This window comes from Lithobates pipiens, unplaced genomic scaffold, assembly GCF_037356315.1.
Source record: "Lithobates pipiens isolate NorthernLeopardFrog02 unplaced genomic scaffold, aLitPip1_a1.2 Scaffold_52, whole genome shotgun sequence".
NCBI lineage: Eukaryota > Metazoa > Chordata > Amphibia > Anura > Ranidae > Lithobates > Lithobates pipiens.
The window spans coordinates 985,146-1,002,009 of NW_027507875.1; the positions used below are offsets into that span (position 1 = coordinate 985,146).

At 47.1% G+C, this 16,864-nt stretch overlaps 1 protein-coding gene across 1 annotated transcript in view; it reads left to right on the top strand.

Annotated features, from left to right (window-relative positions):
• LOC143957213 (G-protein coupled receptor 37-like 1) overlaps window positions 1–16,864 on the top strand; it is a 295,634-nt gene that overhangs the window by 51,408 nt on the left and 227,362 nt on the right. The window lies entirely within an intron of this gene.

The following is a 16,864-nucleotide window of genomic DNA, read 5'->3' on the forward strand; positions in this document are numbered from 1 at the left end:
GTAACATTTCCGCCATTTTGTGTTTGTACCGGGGATCTAAGTACGTTGCCACCCAGTACTGGTCCTTGACCCTCATGCTTTTTATACGGGGGTCCCTATTAAAACACTGGAGCATGAAGGCCCCCATTTGCACTCAAGCGGAAGGTATGTGGTGGTGGTGGTGTTGTTGGTGGTAGTGTCTTTGGGGGTGCACATAGCAGAGAGTGAAGAAGAGGGTGCAGATCGAGAGGATGAGGAGGGTGCAGAAGAATAAGGCTGAGTGAGCCACTCAACCAAGTCTGGTGCGTCCTTTAAAGTAATTGAACGCACCTTCTGCAACTTCCCACTTTGGCTCAAGGCTGTTGCTCCTGCCCTACCCCTACCACCCCTGCGGAAGGGCCTGCCTCTTCCTCTGCCTGTCATTTTTTAAATCACCCTGTGACAAAACTCTTAGTCCCTATACCGCTGAAGGACTGCTGCAGTATAGGGCAGCGGTCAGCAGTAGTGCACGTCAACCCTATGTATTGTGGACCGATAGCGGTCCTTACAGAACAGCAGACTGTACTGCACTCAGGCCTATGTACCGTAGCACCCTATACCAAGTTACCAGTCCTTATAAAAACTTTTGTGGACCAAGCAGGTTGTGTGTTAGTGATTAGCAGACTGTACGTCAGTCCCTATACCAATGAAGGACTGCTGCAGTATAGGGCAGCGGTCAGCAGTAGTGCACGGCAACCCTATGTATTGTGGACCGATAGCGGTCCTTACAGAACAGCAGACTGTAACGCACTCAGGCCTATGTACCGTAGCACCCTATACCAAGTTACCAGTCCTTATAAGAACTTTTGTGGACCAAGCAGGTTGTGTGTTAGTGATTAGCAGACTGTACGTCAGTCCCTATACCAATGAAGGACTGCTGCAGTATAGGGCAGCGGTCAGCAGTAGTGCACGGCAACCCTATGTATTGTGGACCGATAGCGGTCCTTACAGAACAGCAGACTGTACTGCACTCAGGCCTATGTACCGTAGCACCCTATACCAAGTTACCAGTCCTTATAAGAACTTTTGTGGACCAAGCAGGTTGTGTGTTAGTGTTTAGCAGACTGTGCGTCAGTCCCTATACCGCTGAAGGACTGCTGCAGTATAGGGCAGCGGTCAGCAGTAGTGCACGGCAACCCTATGTATTGTGGACCGATAGCGGTCCTTACAGAACAGCAGACTGTAACGCACTCAGGCCTATGTACCGTAGCACCCTATACCAAGTTACCAGTCCTTATAAGAACTTTTGTGGACCAAGCAGGTTGTGTGTTAGTGATTAGCAGACTGTACGTCAGTCCCTATACCAATGAAGGACTGCTGCAGTATAGGGCAGCGGTCAGCAGTAGTGCACGGCAACCCTATGTATTGTGGACCGATAGCGGTCCTTACAGAACAGCAGACTGTAACGCACTCAGGCCTATGTACCGTAGCACCCTATACCAAGTTACCAGTCCTTATAAGAACTTTTGTGGACCAAGCAGGTTGTGTGTTAGTGATTAGCAGACTGTACGTCAGTCCCTATACCAATGAAGGACTGCTGCAGTATAGGGCAGCGGTCAGCAGTAGTGCACGGCAACCCTATGTATTGTGGACCGATAGCGGTCCTTACAGAACAGCAGACTGTACTGCACTCAGGCCTATGTACCGTAGCACCCTATACCAAGTTACCAGTCCTTATAAGAACTTTTGTGGACCAAGCAGGTTGTGTGTTAGTGATTAGCAGACTGTACGTCAGTCCCTATACCAATGAAGGACTGCTGCAGTATAGGGCAGCGGTCAGCAGTAGTGCACGGCAACCCTATGTATTGTGGACCGATAGCGGTCCTTACAGAACAGCAGACTGTAACGCACTCAGGCCTATGTACCGTAGCACCCTATACCAAGTTACCAGTCCTTATAAGAACTTTTGTGGACCAAGCAGGTTGTGTGTTAGTGATTAGCAGACTGTACGTCAGTCCCTATACCAATGAAGGACTGCTGCAGTATAGGGCAGCGGTCAGCAGTAGTGCACGGCAACCCTATGTATTGTGGACCGATAGCGGTCCTTACAGAACAGCAGACTGTAACGCACTCAGGCCTATGTACCGTAGCACCCTATACCAAGTTACCAGTCCTTATAAGAACTTTTGTGGACCAAGCAGGTTGTGTGTTAGTGATTAGCAGACTGTACGTCAGTCCCTATACCAATGAAGGACTGCTGCAGTATAGGGCAGCGGTCAGCAGTAGTGCACGGCAACCCTATGTATTGTGGACCGATAGCGGTCCTTACAGAACAGCAGACTGTAACGCACTCAGGCCTATGTACCGTAGCACCCTATACCAAGTTACCAGTCCTTATAAGAACTTTTGTGGACCAAGCAGGTTGTGTGTTAGTGATTAGCAGACTGTACGTCAGTCCCTATACCAATGAAGGACTGCTGCAGTATAGGGCAGCGGTCAGCAGTAGTGCACGGCAACCCTATGTATTGTGGACCGATAGCGGTCCTTACAGAACAGCAGACTGTACTGCACTCAGGCCTATGTACCGTAGCACCCTATACCAAGTTACCAGTCCTTATAAGAACTTTTGTGGACCAAGCAGGTTGTGTGTTAGTGTTTAGCAGACTGTGCGTCAGTCCCTATACCGCTGAAGGACTGCTGCAGTATAGGGCAGCGGTCAGCAGTAGTGCACGGCAACCCTATGTATTGTGGACCGATAGCGGTCCTTACAGAACAGCAGACTGTAACGCACTCAGGCCTATGTACCGTAGCACCCTATACCAAGTTACCAGTCCTTATAAGAACTTTTGTGGACCAAGCAGGTTGTGTGTTAGTGATTAGCAGACTGTACGTCAGTCCCTATACCAATGAAGGACTGCTGCAGTATAGGGCAGCGGTCAGCAGTAGTGCACGGCAACCCTATGTATTGTGGACCGATAGCGGTCCTTACAGAACAGCAGACTGTAACGCACTCAGGCCTATGTACCGTAGCACCCTATACCAAGTTACCAGTCCTTATAAGAACTTTTGTGGACCAAGCAGGTTGTGTATTAGTGTTTAGCAGACTGTGCGTCAGTCCCTATACCGCTGAAGGACTGCTGCAGTATAGGGCAGCGGTCAGCAGTAGTGCACGGCAACCCTATGTATTGTGGACCGATAGCGGTCCTTACAGAACAGCAGACTGTACTGCACTCAGGCCTATGTACCGTAGCACCCTATACCAAGTTACCAGTCCTTATAAAAACTTTTGTGGACCAAGCAGGTTGTGTGTTAGTGATTAGCAGACTGTACGTCAGTCCCTATACCAATGAAGGACTGCTGCAGTATAGGGCAGCGGTCAGCAGTAGTGCACGGCAACCCTATGTATTGTGGACCGATAGCGGTCCTTACAGAACAGCAGACTGTACTGCACTCAGGCCTATGTACCGTAGCACCCTATACCAAGTTACCAGTCCTTATAAAAACTTTTGTGGACCAAGCAGGTTGTGTGTTAGTGATTAGCAGACTGTACGTCAGTCCCTATACCAATGAAGGACTGCTGCAGTATAGGGCAGCGGTCAGCAGTAGTGCACGGCAACCCTATGTATTGTGGACCGATAGCGGTCCTTACAGAACAGCAGACTGTACTGCACTCAGGCCTATGTACCGTAGCACCCTATACCAAGTTACCAGTCCTTATAAGAACTTTTGTGGACCAAGCAGGTTGTGTGTTAGTGATTAGCAGACTGTACGTCAGTCCCTATACCAATGAAGGACTGCTGCAGTATAGGGCAGCGGTCAGCAGTAGTGCACGGCAACCCTATGTATTGTGGACCGATAGCGGTCCTTACAGAACAGCAGACTGTAACGCACTCAGGCCTATGTACCGTAGCACCCTATACCAAGTTACCAGTCCTTATAAGAACTTTTGTGGACCAAGCAGGTTGTGTGTTAGTGATTAGCAGACTGTACGTCAGTCCCTATACCAATGAAGGACTGCTGCAGTATAGGGCAGCGGTCAGCAGTAGTGCACGGCAACCCTATGTATTGTGGACCGATAGCGGTCCTTACAGAACAGCAGACTGTACTGCACTCAGGCCTATGTACCGTAGCACCCTATACCAAGTTACCAGTCCTTATAAGAACTTTTGTGGACCAAGCAGGTTGTGTGTTAGTGTTTAGCAGACTGTGCGTCAGTCCCTATACCGCTGAAGGACTGCTGCAGTATAGGGCAGCGGTCAGCAGTAGTGCACGGCAACCCTATGTATTGTGGACCGATAGCGGTCCTTACAGAACAGCAGACTGTAACGCACTCAGGCCTATGTACCGTAGCACCCTATACCAAGTTACCAGTCCTTATAAGAACTTTTGTGGACCAAGCAGGTTGTGTGTTAGTGATTAGCAGACTGTACGTCAGTCCCTATACCAATGAAGGACTGCTGCAGTATAGGGCAGCGGTCAGCAGTAGTGCATGGCAACCCTATGTATTGTGGACCGATAGCGGTCCTTACAGAACAGCAGACTGTAACGCACTCAGGCCTATGTACCGTAGCACCCTATACCAAGTTACCAGTCCTTATAAGAACTTTTGTGGACCAAGCAGGTTGTGTGTTAGTGATTAGCAGACTGTACGTCAGTCCCTATACCAATGAAGGACTGCTGCAGTATAGGGCAGCGGTCAGCAGTAGTGCACGGCAACCCTATGTATTGTGGACCGATAGCGGTCCTTACAGAACAGCAGACTGTAACGCACTCAGGCCTATGTACCGTAGCACCCTATACCAAGTTACCAGTCCTTATAAGAACTTTTGTGGACCAAGCAGGTTGTGTGTTAGTGATTAGCAGACTGTACGTCAGTCCCTATACCAATGAAGGACTGCTGCAGTATAGGGCAGCGGTCAGCAGTAGTGCACGGCAACCCTATGTATTGTGGACCGATAGCGGTCCTTACAGAACAGCAGACTGTACTGCACTCAGGCCTATGTACCGTAGCACCCTATACCAAGTTACCAGTCCTTATAAGAACTTTTGTGGACCAAGCAGGTTGTGTGTTAGTGTTTAGCAGACTGTGCGTCAGTCCCTATACCGCTGAAGGACTGCTGCAGTATAGGGCAGCGGTCAGCAGTAGTGCACGGCAACCCTATGTATTGTGGACCGATAGCGGTCCTTACAGAACAGCAGACTGTAACGCACTCAGGCCTATGTACCGTAGCACCCTATACCAAGTTACCAGTCCTTATAAGAACTTTTGTGGACCAAGCAGGTTGTGTGTTAGTGATTAGCAGACTGTACGTCAGTCCCTATACCAATGAAGGACTGCTGCAGTATAGGGCAGCGGTCAGCAGTAGTGCACGTCAACCCTATGTATTGTGGACCGATAGCGGTCCTTACAGAACAGCAGACTGTAACGCACTCAGGCCTATGTACCGTAGCACCCTATACCAAGTTACCAGTCCTTATAAGAACTTTTGTGGACCAAGCAGGTTGTGTATTAGTGTTTAGCAGACTGTGCGTCAGTCCCTATACCGCTGAAGGACTGCTGCAGTATAGGGCAGCGGTCAGCAGTAGTGCACGGCAACCCTATCTATTGTGGACCGATAGCGGTCCTTACAGAACAGCAGACTGTACCGCACCCAAGCCTATGTACCGTAGCACCCTAGACAGACCAAGTTACCAGTCCTTATAAGAACTTTTGTGGAACAAGTGAGTTGTGAATGATTAGCAGACTGCAGCAGAAGGGCAGCAGTCAAGTATAATATTCTTTCTATATTTGGAAGAAAGAATATTATACGTGTACAAGCCTATTACCGTACCACTGATACCAGTCCTGAAAAGAACCTTTGTGGAACTAATAGTAACAGCAAGTCTTTAAAATTATCCTCACTGCCTGACACACTGCTTCCTGCCTGTCCCTATACAAATTGGCAAAAAAGAGTAGGCTGGAACGATTAGCTGGAACAGCTCTTTTGTGGACCTGATAGTAACAGCTAATGATGATGATGATGATGATGATGAAGAAAGACTAATCTGGCTGAGCTGTCCCTAAAATAGCAGCATACAGCGCTCTGTCCCTTTATCTAAACTGACAAAAGAAACTCAGGCTGCTGACCTAACACCTATACCAGTCCTGAAAAGAACTTTTGTGTACCAAATAGCTAGCGTTTTCTCTGTCCCTACTCCACACAGGATCCTTTCCCTACAGTGACAGAAGAAAGAATGTAAAATGGCCACCGGATCGGGTGTATTTATAGGTTAGGGGGAATGTCCAAGTGTCCATGAGCTGTCATGTCTCAATTGGTTGTCCTGTAACACATGATAAACGTGTCACGAAAGGTTAAAGTTCTTGTATACATTAAACACGTAAGTCCGCCGGGGCGAACGACGGAAAAAGGCGTTCGAACCCGCGGACGGCGAAAGTCGGAAATTCGCCGCGAAACGACCGCCGGGCGAACCGTTCGGCCATCACTACTGCAGAATAGGGCAGCAGTCAGCAGTAGTGCACCTCAACCCTATATATTGTGGACCTATACCAGTCCTTAAGGATTAACAGACTGTACCTCACTCAACCCTATATACTGTAGTACGCTATACCTTACCAGTCCTTAGAAGGACCTTTGTGCAAATAGTAGGTTGTGATTAGCAGACTGTACCTCAGTCCCTATACTCATAAAGGACTGCTGCAGAATAGGGCAGCAGTCAGCAATAGTGCACCTCAACCCTATATATTGTGGACCTATACCAGTCCTTAAGGATTAGCAGACTGTACCTCACTCAACCCTTTATACTGTAGTACGCTATACCTTACCAGTCCTTAGAAGGACCTTTGTGCAACTAGTAGATTGTGATTAGCAGACTGTACCTCAGTCCCTATACTCATAAAGGACTGCTGCAGAATAGGGCAGCAGTCAGCAGTAGTGCACCTCAACCCTATATATAGTGCACCTATACCAGTCCTTAAGGATTAGCAGACTGTACCTCACTCAACCCTATATACTCTAGTGCGCTATACCTTACCAGTCCTTAGAAGGACCTTTGTGCAAATAGTAGGTTGTGATTAGCAGACTGTACCTCAGTCCCTATACTCATAAAGGACTGCTGCAGAATAGGGCAGCAGTCAGCAGTAGTGCACCTCAACCCAATATATTGTGAACCTATACCAGTCCTTAAGGATTAGCAGACTGTACCTCACTCAACCCTATATACTGTAGTACGCTATACCTTACCAGTCCTTAGCAGGCCTTTTGTGCAAATAGTAGGTTGTGATTAGCAGACTGTACCTCAGTCCCTATACTCATAAACGACTGCTGCAGAATAGGGCAGCAGTCAGCTGTAGTGCACCTCAACCCTATATATTGTGGACCTATACCAGTCCTTAGGGATTATCAGACTGTACCTCACTCAACCCTATATACTGTAGTACGCTATACCTTACCAGTCCTTAGAAGGACCTTTGTGGAACTAGTAGGTTGAGATTAGCAGACTGTACCTCAGTCCATATACTCATAAAGGACTGCAGCAGAATAGGGCAGCAGTCAGCAGTAGTGCACCTCAACCCTATATATTGTGGACCCTTACCAGTCCTTAAGGATTAGCAGACTGTACCTCACTCAACCCTGTATACTGTAGTACGCTATACCTTACCTGTCCTTAGAAGGACCTTTGTGCAAATAGTAGGTTGTGATTAGCAGACTGTACCTCAGTCCCTATACTCATAAAGGACTGCTGCAGAATAGGGCAGCAGTCAGCAGTAGTGCACCTCAACCCTATATATTGTGGACCTATACCAGTCCTTAAGGATTAGCAGACTGTACCTCACTCAACCCTATATACTGTAGTACGCTATACCTTACCAGTCCTTAGAAGGACCTTTGTGCAAATAGTAGGCTGTGATTAGCAGACTGTACCTCAGTCCCTATACTCATAAAGGACTGCTGCAGAAAAGGGCAGCAGTCAGCAGTAGTGCACCTCAACCCTATATGTTGTGAACCTATACCAGTCCTTAAGGATTAGCAGACTGTACCTCACTCAACCCTATATACTGTAGTACGCTATACCTTACCAGTCCTTAGAAGGACCTTTGTGCAAATAGTAGGTTGTGATTAGCAGACTGTACCTCAGTCCCTATACTCATAAAGGACTGCTGCAGAATAGGGCAGCAGTCAGCAGCAGTGCACCTCAACCCTATATATTGTGGACCTATACCAGTCCTTAAGGATTAGCAGACTGTACCTCACTCAACCCTATATATTGTAGTACGCTATACCTTACAGTTCTTAGAAGGACCTTTGTGGAACTAGTAGGTTGTGATTAGCAGACTGTACCTCAGTCCCTATACTCATAAAGGACTGCTGCAGAATAGGGCAGCAGTCAGCAGTAGTACACCTCAACCCTATATATTGTGGACCTATACCAGTCCTTAAGGATTAGCAGACTGTACCTCACTCAACCTTATATACTGTAGTACGCTATACCTTACCAGTCTTTAGAAGGACCTTTGTGGAACAAGTAGGTTGTGATTAGCAGACTGTACCTCAGTCCCTATACTCATAAAGGACTGCTGCAGAATAGGGCAACAGTCAGCAGTAGTGCACCTCAACCCTATATATTGTGGACCTATACCAGTCCTTCAGGATTAGCAGACTGTACCTCACTCAACCCTATATACTGTAGTACGCTATACCTTACCAGTCCTTAGAAGGACCTTTGTGGAACTAGTAGGTTGTGATTAGCAGACTGTACCTCAGTCCCTATACTCATAAAGGACTGCTGCAGAATAGGGCAGCAGTCAGCAGTAGTGCACCTCAACCCTATATATTGTGGACCTATACCAGTCCTTAAGGATTAGCAGACTGTACCTCACTCAACCCTATATACTGTAGTACGCTATACCTTACCAGCAGTGGCGTAACTAGAACCTTCAGGGCCCCGATGCAAGAAACCATGAATGGCCCCCCTGAACCCCAGCCAGGGCCCTTTCCTCCGAGTCCGGCGGTGGAACTCCAGGGCGTGGTCACAGGTATGACCTTTGTGAGCCCTGTAGTTCCACCACTGGTATCAGTAGTTTTTTATTTATTTTTTATTTTTAGGTGCCCCATTGGGGTACTGTCCCTAGGCAGGATGGGGTCCCCGTCCCCAGAAGAGATGAGGTCATTTTCTCCAGGGCAGATGAAGTTACTGCCCCCAGGTGAAAAGGGGTCCCTGTCCCCAGGGGAGGTGGGGGTCCCTGTCCCCACATGAGAAGGGGTTCCTGTCCCCAGGGGAGGTGGGGGTCCCTGTCCCCACGTGAGAAGGAGTCCCTGTCCCCAGGAGGAGATGGAGGGGGTATGTAATGGTGTGTGGGGGATGGGGTCCTCTCAATCACCATGACCAAGCTGTAGGCCACGCACTCATCCATGTTGGCCTGGGCTCCATCCAGCGTGCTGGACGGGCGATCAGCATATCTCCCAGAAAGACCTTTCATCATCTGTGTATGACGGGGGAGGAGGGGGGCTAGCAGACAAGCCTGCAGTGTCCTCCGGGGGGCTGCACTGCATCTGTCTGCTTAAAGTTTGTTTACCCGGGAGAAGTATACAGTGCAGTGTGGGCCAGACTCAGGGGGGGCGGGATTCTGGCTGGGGAGAACAGACATCGGACTGAGTGGCAATGCATGGAGCAGGAGAGGGGTACTCTGAGGAGCCGGCCGAGGACACAGGTCATGTGGGGAATGCACAACTAAAGAGCAGCCAGTGCGATAGTCGAGCATGGAGCTCTGCTAGTCACCCTCCACCTCCAGCCACCCGTGTGCATGGTGCACTGGTACCCCTAGCTGCCTATGCTGCCGGCCATATGTAGAGGGGGCTGCATGGGCCCCCTGCATCACAGGGCCCGGTTGCGGTCGCAACTGCTGCACCCCCTATAGTTACGCCCCTGCCTAGACGACTTGCTCTTGATAGACCGGTTTGTAGCCCGCCTGGACCAAAATTTGGTCACCACAATCAACTACCTGTAATGTCTAGGTTGGGTCCTCAATTTAGAGAAGTCTTCTTTAAAACCAGTAAGACTAGAGTATTTGGGTCTGGTCATAGCTACAGCCCAGCAGAGGGTATTCCTACCCCAAGCAAAGATCAGTGCTATAAGAGAACTGATTCAGGTAGTCAGGGCAAAGAAGGGTCCTTCTATTCGTCTTTGTATGAGGTTGTTGGGGAAGATAATGGCTTCATTCGAAGCAGTTCCCTATGCTCAGTCTCATTCAAGGGGACTGCAAAACAGTATCCTATCGGCCTGGAACAATAAGGTTCAGGCGTTAGATTTTCCGATGCATCTGTCCCCTACAACACGTCGGAGCCTCAGCTGGTGGTTGATACCTGAAAATCTGCGGAAAAGAAAATCCTTTTTACCAGTTACCTGGACAGTGGTAACAACAGATGCCAGTCTTTCGGATTGGGGGGCAGTCCTGGAACAGTCAACTGTCCAAGGGAGATGGTCCAAGACCGGGAGGGCCTTACCCATCAACATTCTGTAGATCCGTGCAGTGTATCTAGCCCTAAAAGCCTGGACACTCAGGTTGCAGGGTTGCCCTGTCAGGATCCAGTCTGACAATGCCACAGCAGGGGCGTATATCAATCACCAAGGGGGCATACAGGGAGTCATACAGCTCAGGGAGAAGTAAACCAGATCTTAATCTGGGCAGAAAGACATGTGCCATGCATATCAGCAGTCTTCATTGCAGGGGTAGAGAACTGGCAGGCAGACTACATGAGCCATCAGCAGTTAGTCCCAGGGGAATGGTCTCTTCACCCCGACGTCTTCTTGGCCATATGCCAGAAATGGGGGGTTCCGGATGTAGATCTCTTTGGGTCCAGGTTCAACAACAAGGTCGACAACTTTGTGTCAAGAATGAGGGATCCTCTTGCATGTGGGACAGATGTGTTGGTAACTCCATGGCATCAGTTCTCTCTGATTTATGCATTCCCTCCTATTCTGCTACTGCCAAGACTTCTTTGCAGGATCAGGCAGGAGAAGAAGTCAGTGCTTCTGGTGGCCCAGAAGAGCTTGGTATGCAGAAATAGTGAAGAGGGCGGTAGGCTCTCCTTGGACTCTACCATCCCGTCCAGACCTGCTATCCCAGGGACCGGTATTCCATCCTACCTTACAAATGCTAAATTTCACGGTTTGGCTATTGAAACCCACATTCTGAAGAATCGTGGGCTTTCGGGCCCTGGGATATCTACCTTGATTAATGCAAGAAAGCCAGCTTCCAGAATGATTTATCACAGAGTCTGGAAAGCATGTCTCCTGGTGTGAATCCAAGGGTTGGCACCCCAGAAAATATGTCATAAGCAGAATCCTCGAATTTCTGCAAATTGGGTTAGAGATGAAACTGGCCTTGAGTACCATCAAGGGCCAAGTCTCAGCCTTATCGGTTCCGTTTCAATGTCCACTTGCTTTGCATTCTTTGATCTGAAGTTTTATACCAGGGGTAACGCTCTTTAATCCTCCAGTTAGGGTGCCTCTGAACCCCTGGGATTTGAATTGGGTTCTGTCAGCTTTACAGAAGCAGCCTTTTGAACCGATACAATACAATTCCCTTAGTTCTGTTGACAAAGAAATTCATTTTTCTGGTGGCCATTTCTTCTGCCAGAAGAGTATCAGAATTAGTGGCCCTCTCTTGTAAAGAACCTTATCTGATAATGCACAAGGATAGAGTGGTGTTACGCCCTCATCCTAGTTTTCTACCGAAGGTGGTCTCAGGTTTTCATCTAAACCAAGATATTGTTCTGCCTTCCTTTTTTCCAAATCCCTGCTCTATGGAAGAGAAGTCACTACATTCTTTGGATGTAATGAGGACAGTCAAAGCCTATCTGGAAGCAACTGCTCAGGTTCGCAAAACTGATGTTTTGTTGGTATTGCCATAGGGTCCTAAGAGAGGACAGGCAGCGTCAAGATCTACCATTGCTAAATGGATTTGACAAGTAATTGTTCAAGCTTATGGTTTGAAGCAAAAGATTCCACCTTTTCAGATCAAGGGGCACTCCACTAGGGCTATTAGTGCTTCGTGGGCGGTGCATCACCAGGCCTCAATGGCTCAAATCTGCAAGGCCGCCATCTGGTCATCAGTCCATACATTCACCAAATTTTATCAGGTGGATGTGAGAAGGCATGAGGACATTGCCTTTGGGCGTAGTGTGCTGCAGTCAGCAGTACAGGATCCTCAGGTCTGGTTACACCCTATGTTGTGTGGTTCCCCTCCCCTCAGCATTGCTCTGGGACATCCCATCAGTAAGGATGAGCCAAACACCCCCCTGTTCGGTTTGCACCAGAACCTGCAAACAGACCTAAACTTTGTGTGAACTTTAGAACCCTATTAAAGTCTATGGGACTTGAACATTCACAATCTAAAGTGCTAATTTTAAAGGCTAATATGCAAGTTACTGTCCTAAAAAGTGTTTGGGGACCTGGGTCCTGCCTCGGGGGACATGGATCAATGCAAAAAAAAGTTTTAAAAACAGCCGTTTTTTCAGGAGCAGTGATTTTAATAATGATTAAAGTGAAACAATAAAAGTGTAATATTCCTTTAAATTTCGTACCTGGGGGGTGTGTATAGTATGCCTGTGAAGGGGCGCGTGTTTCCCGTGCTTAGAACTGTCCCTGCTCAAAGTGTCATTTCGCAAGGAAAAAAAGTCTTTTAAAATCACTTTCAATTGTCGGCTCCCATAATACAGAGAATACCCAATGAGTGTTCTCTGTATTACGTAGCACAATTAATTCATTGATAAAAAAAAAAGCGTGGGGGTTCCCCTAAATTCAATTACCAGGCCCTTCAGGTCTGGTATGGATATTAAGGGGAACCCCGCATCAAATAAAAAAAAATGGATGTGGGGGGCCCCCTAAAAATCCATACCAGACCCTTTATCCGAGCACGCAACCTGGCAGGCCGCAGGAAAAGAGGGGAGACGAGAGAGCGCCCCCCTCCTGAACCGTAACAGGCCACATGCCCTCAAGATTGGGAGGATGCTTTGGGGGTCTGGGACCCCTCAAAGCACCATGTCCCCATGTTGATGGGGACAAGGGCCTCATCCCCACAACCCTGGCCTGTGGTTGTGGGGGTCTGCGGGCGGGGGGCTTATCAGAATCTGGAAGCCCCCTTTAACAAGGGGACCCCCAGATCCCGGCCCCCCTGTTTGAAATGGTAAGGGGGTACAAAAGTACCCCTACCATTTCACAAAGAAAGTGTAAAAATGGTTAAATAAGACAAACACACTTTTGAAAAATTCCTTTATTAAAAAAAAAAAAAAAAAAAAGATTCCAGCGGTGCTAATTCACTCTTGCTATCCAGCGATGGATGATCATCTCTCCGGGGTCCAGCGATGGCTGATCTGATCCAGCGATGGGTGATTTTCAATCCAGCGCCGTCCATACATGCAGAGGGAACGGGGTCAGGTGATGGGTGGCCCCGCCCTCCTAATATAAGAAACGTCAGTGCTGGGATCCCCGCAGTGTCTCTGCAGTGGAGACAGAAGACGGATGCATGTATGGACAGCGCTGGACTGAAAATCACCCGTTGCTGGATCAGATCAGCCATCGCTGGACCCCGGAGAGATGATCATCCCCACCGGCCAGGGTTGTGGGGATGAGGCCCTTGTCCCCATCAACATGGGGACATGGTGCTTTGAGGGGTCACAGACCCCCAAAGCATCCTCCCAATATTGAGGGCATGTGGCCTGGTATGGTTCAGGAGGGGGGGCGCTCTCACCCCCCCTCTTTTCCTGTGGCCTGCCAGGTTGCGTGCTCAGATAAAGGGTCTGGTATGGATTTTTAGGGGGACCCCCACGTAAAAAAAAAATTTAATTGACACGGGGTTCCCCTTAATATCCATACCAGACCTGTAGGGCCTGGTGATTGAATTTAGGGGAACCCCCACACTTTTTTTATTAATTTTTTTATCAATTAATGAATTGTGCTCCATAATACAGAGAACACTCATTGAGTGTTCTCTGTATTACGGGAGCCGACAATTGAAAGTGATTTTAAAAGACTTTTTTTCCTTGAGAAATGACACTTTGTGCAGGGACAGTTCTAAGCACGGGAAACATGCGCCCCTTCACAGGCATACTATACACACCCCCCAGGTACGAAATTTAAAGGAATATTACACTTTTATTGTTTCACATTAATCATTATTAACATCACTGCTCCTGAAAAAACGGCTGTTTTTAAAACTTTTTTTTGCATTGATCCATGTCCCCTGGGGCAGGACCCAGGTCCCCAAACACTTTTTAGGACAGTAACTTGCATATTAGCCTTTAAAATTAGCACTTTAGATTTCTCCCATAGACTTGTACAGGGTGTTCCGGCTTTTCGAATTTGCCGCGAACAGCCCAAAAGGTTCACTGTTCGCTAAACAGGCGAACAGGCAATGTTCGAGTCGAACATGAGTTCGATTTGAACTCAAAGCTCATCCCTACCCATTAGTAATTACTGAGTCTCTGTGTCCCATGATGTATGAGAAAGAAAATAGGATTTTTTATAACAGCTTACCTGTAAAATCCTTTTCTTTTGAGGTACATGACGGGACACAGAGGTCCCTCCCCTCTTCTAATACACTTATATTGCTTTGCTACAAAGCTGAGGTACCTCCAGTAGGTGGAGGGGTTATATGGGGGATTGAACTTCCTGTCTAGGGTGTGCCAGTGTCCAATCACCTAGTGATACCCTATAACCCATCAGTAATTACTGAGTCACTGTGTCTCGTGATGTACCTAAAAAGAAAAGGATTTTTAAAGGTAAGCTGTTATAAAAATCCTATTATAAATAGATATACATATATGTTTATCTATCTATCTATCTATATATATATATATATATATATATATATATATATATATATATATATAGAGAGAGAGAGAGAGAGAGAGAGAGAGAGAGATCGATCTCTCTCTATAATTATTTATATACACACACACACATTATATACATACATACACATGCACATGCATATACACAGTATCTCACAAAAGTGAGTACACCCCTCAAATTTTTTTAAATATTTTATTCTAATTTTTCATGTGACAACACTGAAGAAATTACACGTTGCTACAATGTAAAGTAGTGAGTGTACAGCTTGTATAACAGTGTAAATTTGCTGCCCCCTCAAAATAACTCAACACACACCCAATAATGTCTAAACTGCTGGCAACAAAAATTAGTATACCCCTAATTAAAAAATGTCCAAATTAGGCCCAAAGTGTCAATATTTTGTGTGACCACCATTATTTCCCAGCACTGCCTTAACCCTCTTGGGCATGAAGTTCACCAGAGCTTCACAGGTTGCCACTAGAGTCCTCTTCCACTCCTCTATGACAACATCACTGAGCTGGTGGATGTTAGAGACCTTGCGCCACACCACCTTCCATTTGAGGATATCCCACAGATGCTCAATAGGGTTTAGGTCCGGAGACATGCTTGGCCAGTCCATCACCTTTACCCTCAGCTTCTTTAGCAAAGCAGTGGTCATCTTGGAGGTGTGCTTGGGGTCGTTATTATGTAGGAATACTGCCCTGTGGCCAAGTCTCCAAAGGGAGGTGATTATGCTCTGCTTCAGTATGTCACAGTACATGTAGGCATTCATGGTTCCCTCAATGAACTGTAGCTCCCCAGTGACGGTAGAACTCATGCAGCCCCAGACTATGACACTCCCGCCACCATGCTTTACTTTAGGCAAGACACACTTGTCTTTTTACTCCTCACCTGGTTGCCGCCAAACACACTTGACACCATCTTAACCAAATAAGTTTATCTTGGTCTAATCAGACCACAGGACATGGTTCCAGTAATCCATGTCCTTAGTATGCTTGTCTTCAGCAAACTGTTTGTGGGCTTTCTTGTGCATTGTCTTTAGAATAGGCTTCCTTCTGGGACAACAACCATGCAGACCAATTTGATGCAGTGCATGGCGTATGGTCTGAGCACTGCCAGGTTGACCCCCACCCCTTCAACCTCTGCAGCAATGCTGGCAGCAATCATACATCTATTTCCCAAAGACAACCTTTGGATATGAAGCTGAGCACATGCACGCAACTTCTTTGGTTGATCATGGCGAGGCCAGTTCTGAGTGGAACCTGTCCTGTTAAACCACTCTATGGCCTTGGCCAGCTCTGTTTCAGGGTCTTGGCAATCCTCTTATAGCCTAGGCCATCTTTATCTAGAGCAACAATTATTTTTTTCAGATCCTCAGAGAGTTCTTTGCCATGAGGTGCCACATAGAACTTTCAGTGACCAGTATGAGAAAGCGAGAGTGATAACACCAAATTTAACACACCTGAGACCTTGTAACACTAACAAGTTACATGACACAGGGGAGGAAAAATAACTAATTGGGCCCAATTTGGACATTTTTACTTAGAGATGTACTCACTATTGTTGCTAGCAGTTTAGACATGAATGGCTGTGTTGAGTTATTTTGAGGGGACAGCAAATTTACACTGTTATACAAGCTGTACACTCACTAATTTACATTGTAGCAACGTGTAATTTCTTCAGTGTTGTCACATGAAAAGATCTAATAAAATATTCACAAAAATGTGAGGGGTGTACTCACTTTTGTGAGATACTGTATATATATATATATATATATATATATATATATATAGAGAGAGAGAGAGAGAGAGAGAGAGAGAGAGAGAGAGAGAGAGAGAGAGAGAGATATTAGTCTGACTGTATATTATATATCTATATCTATCTATCTATCTATATATATATACATCAAATACACTGCCACTAAATAACTAACCTGCCTCCCTAATCTAGCTCAATCTCTCTGTCTCAGTCCACTATAACACACTATCCGGGTGCTGTGTAAGCAACCTATACAGTGTGGCCGTGGACTTAGTCCCCCTGAGCCATGATTGGC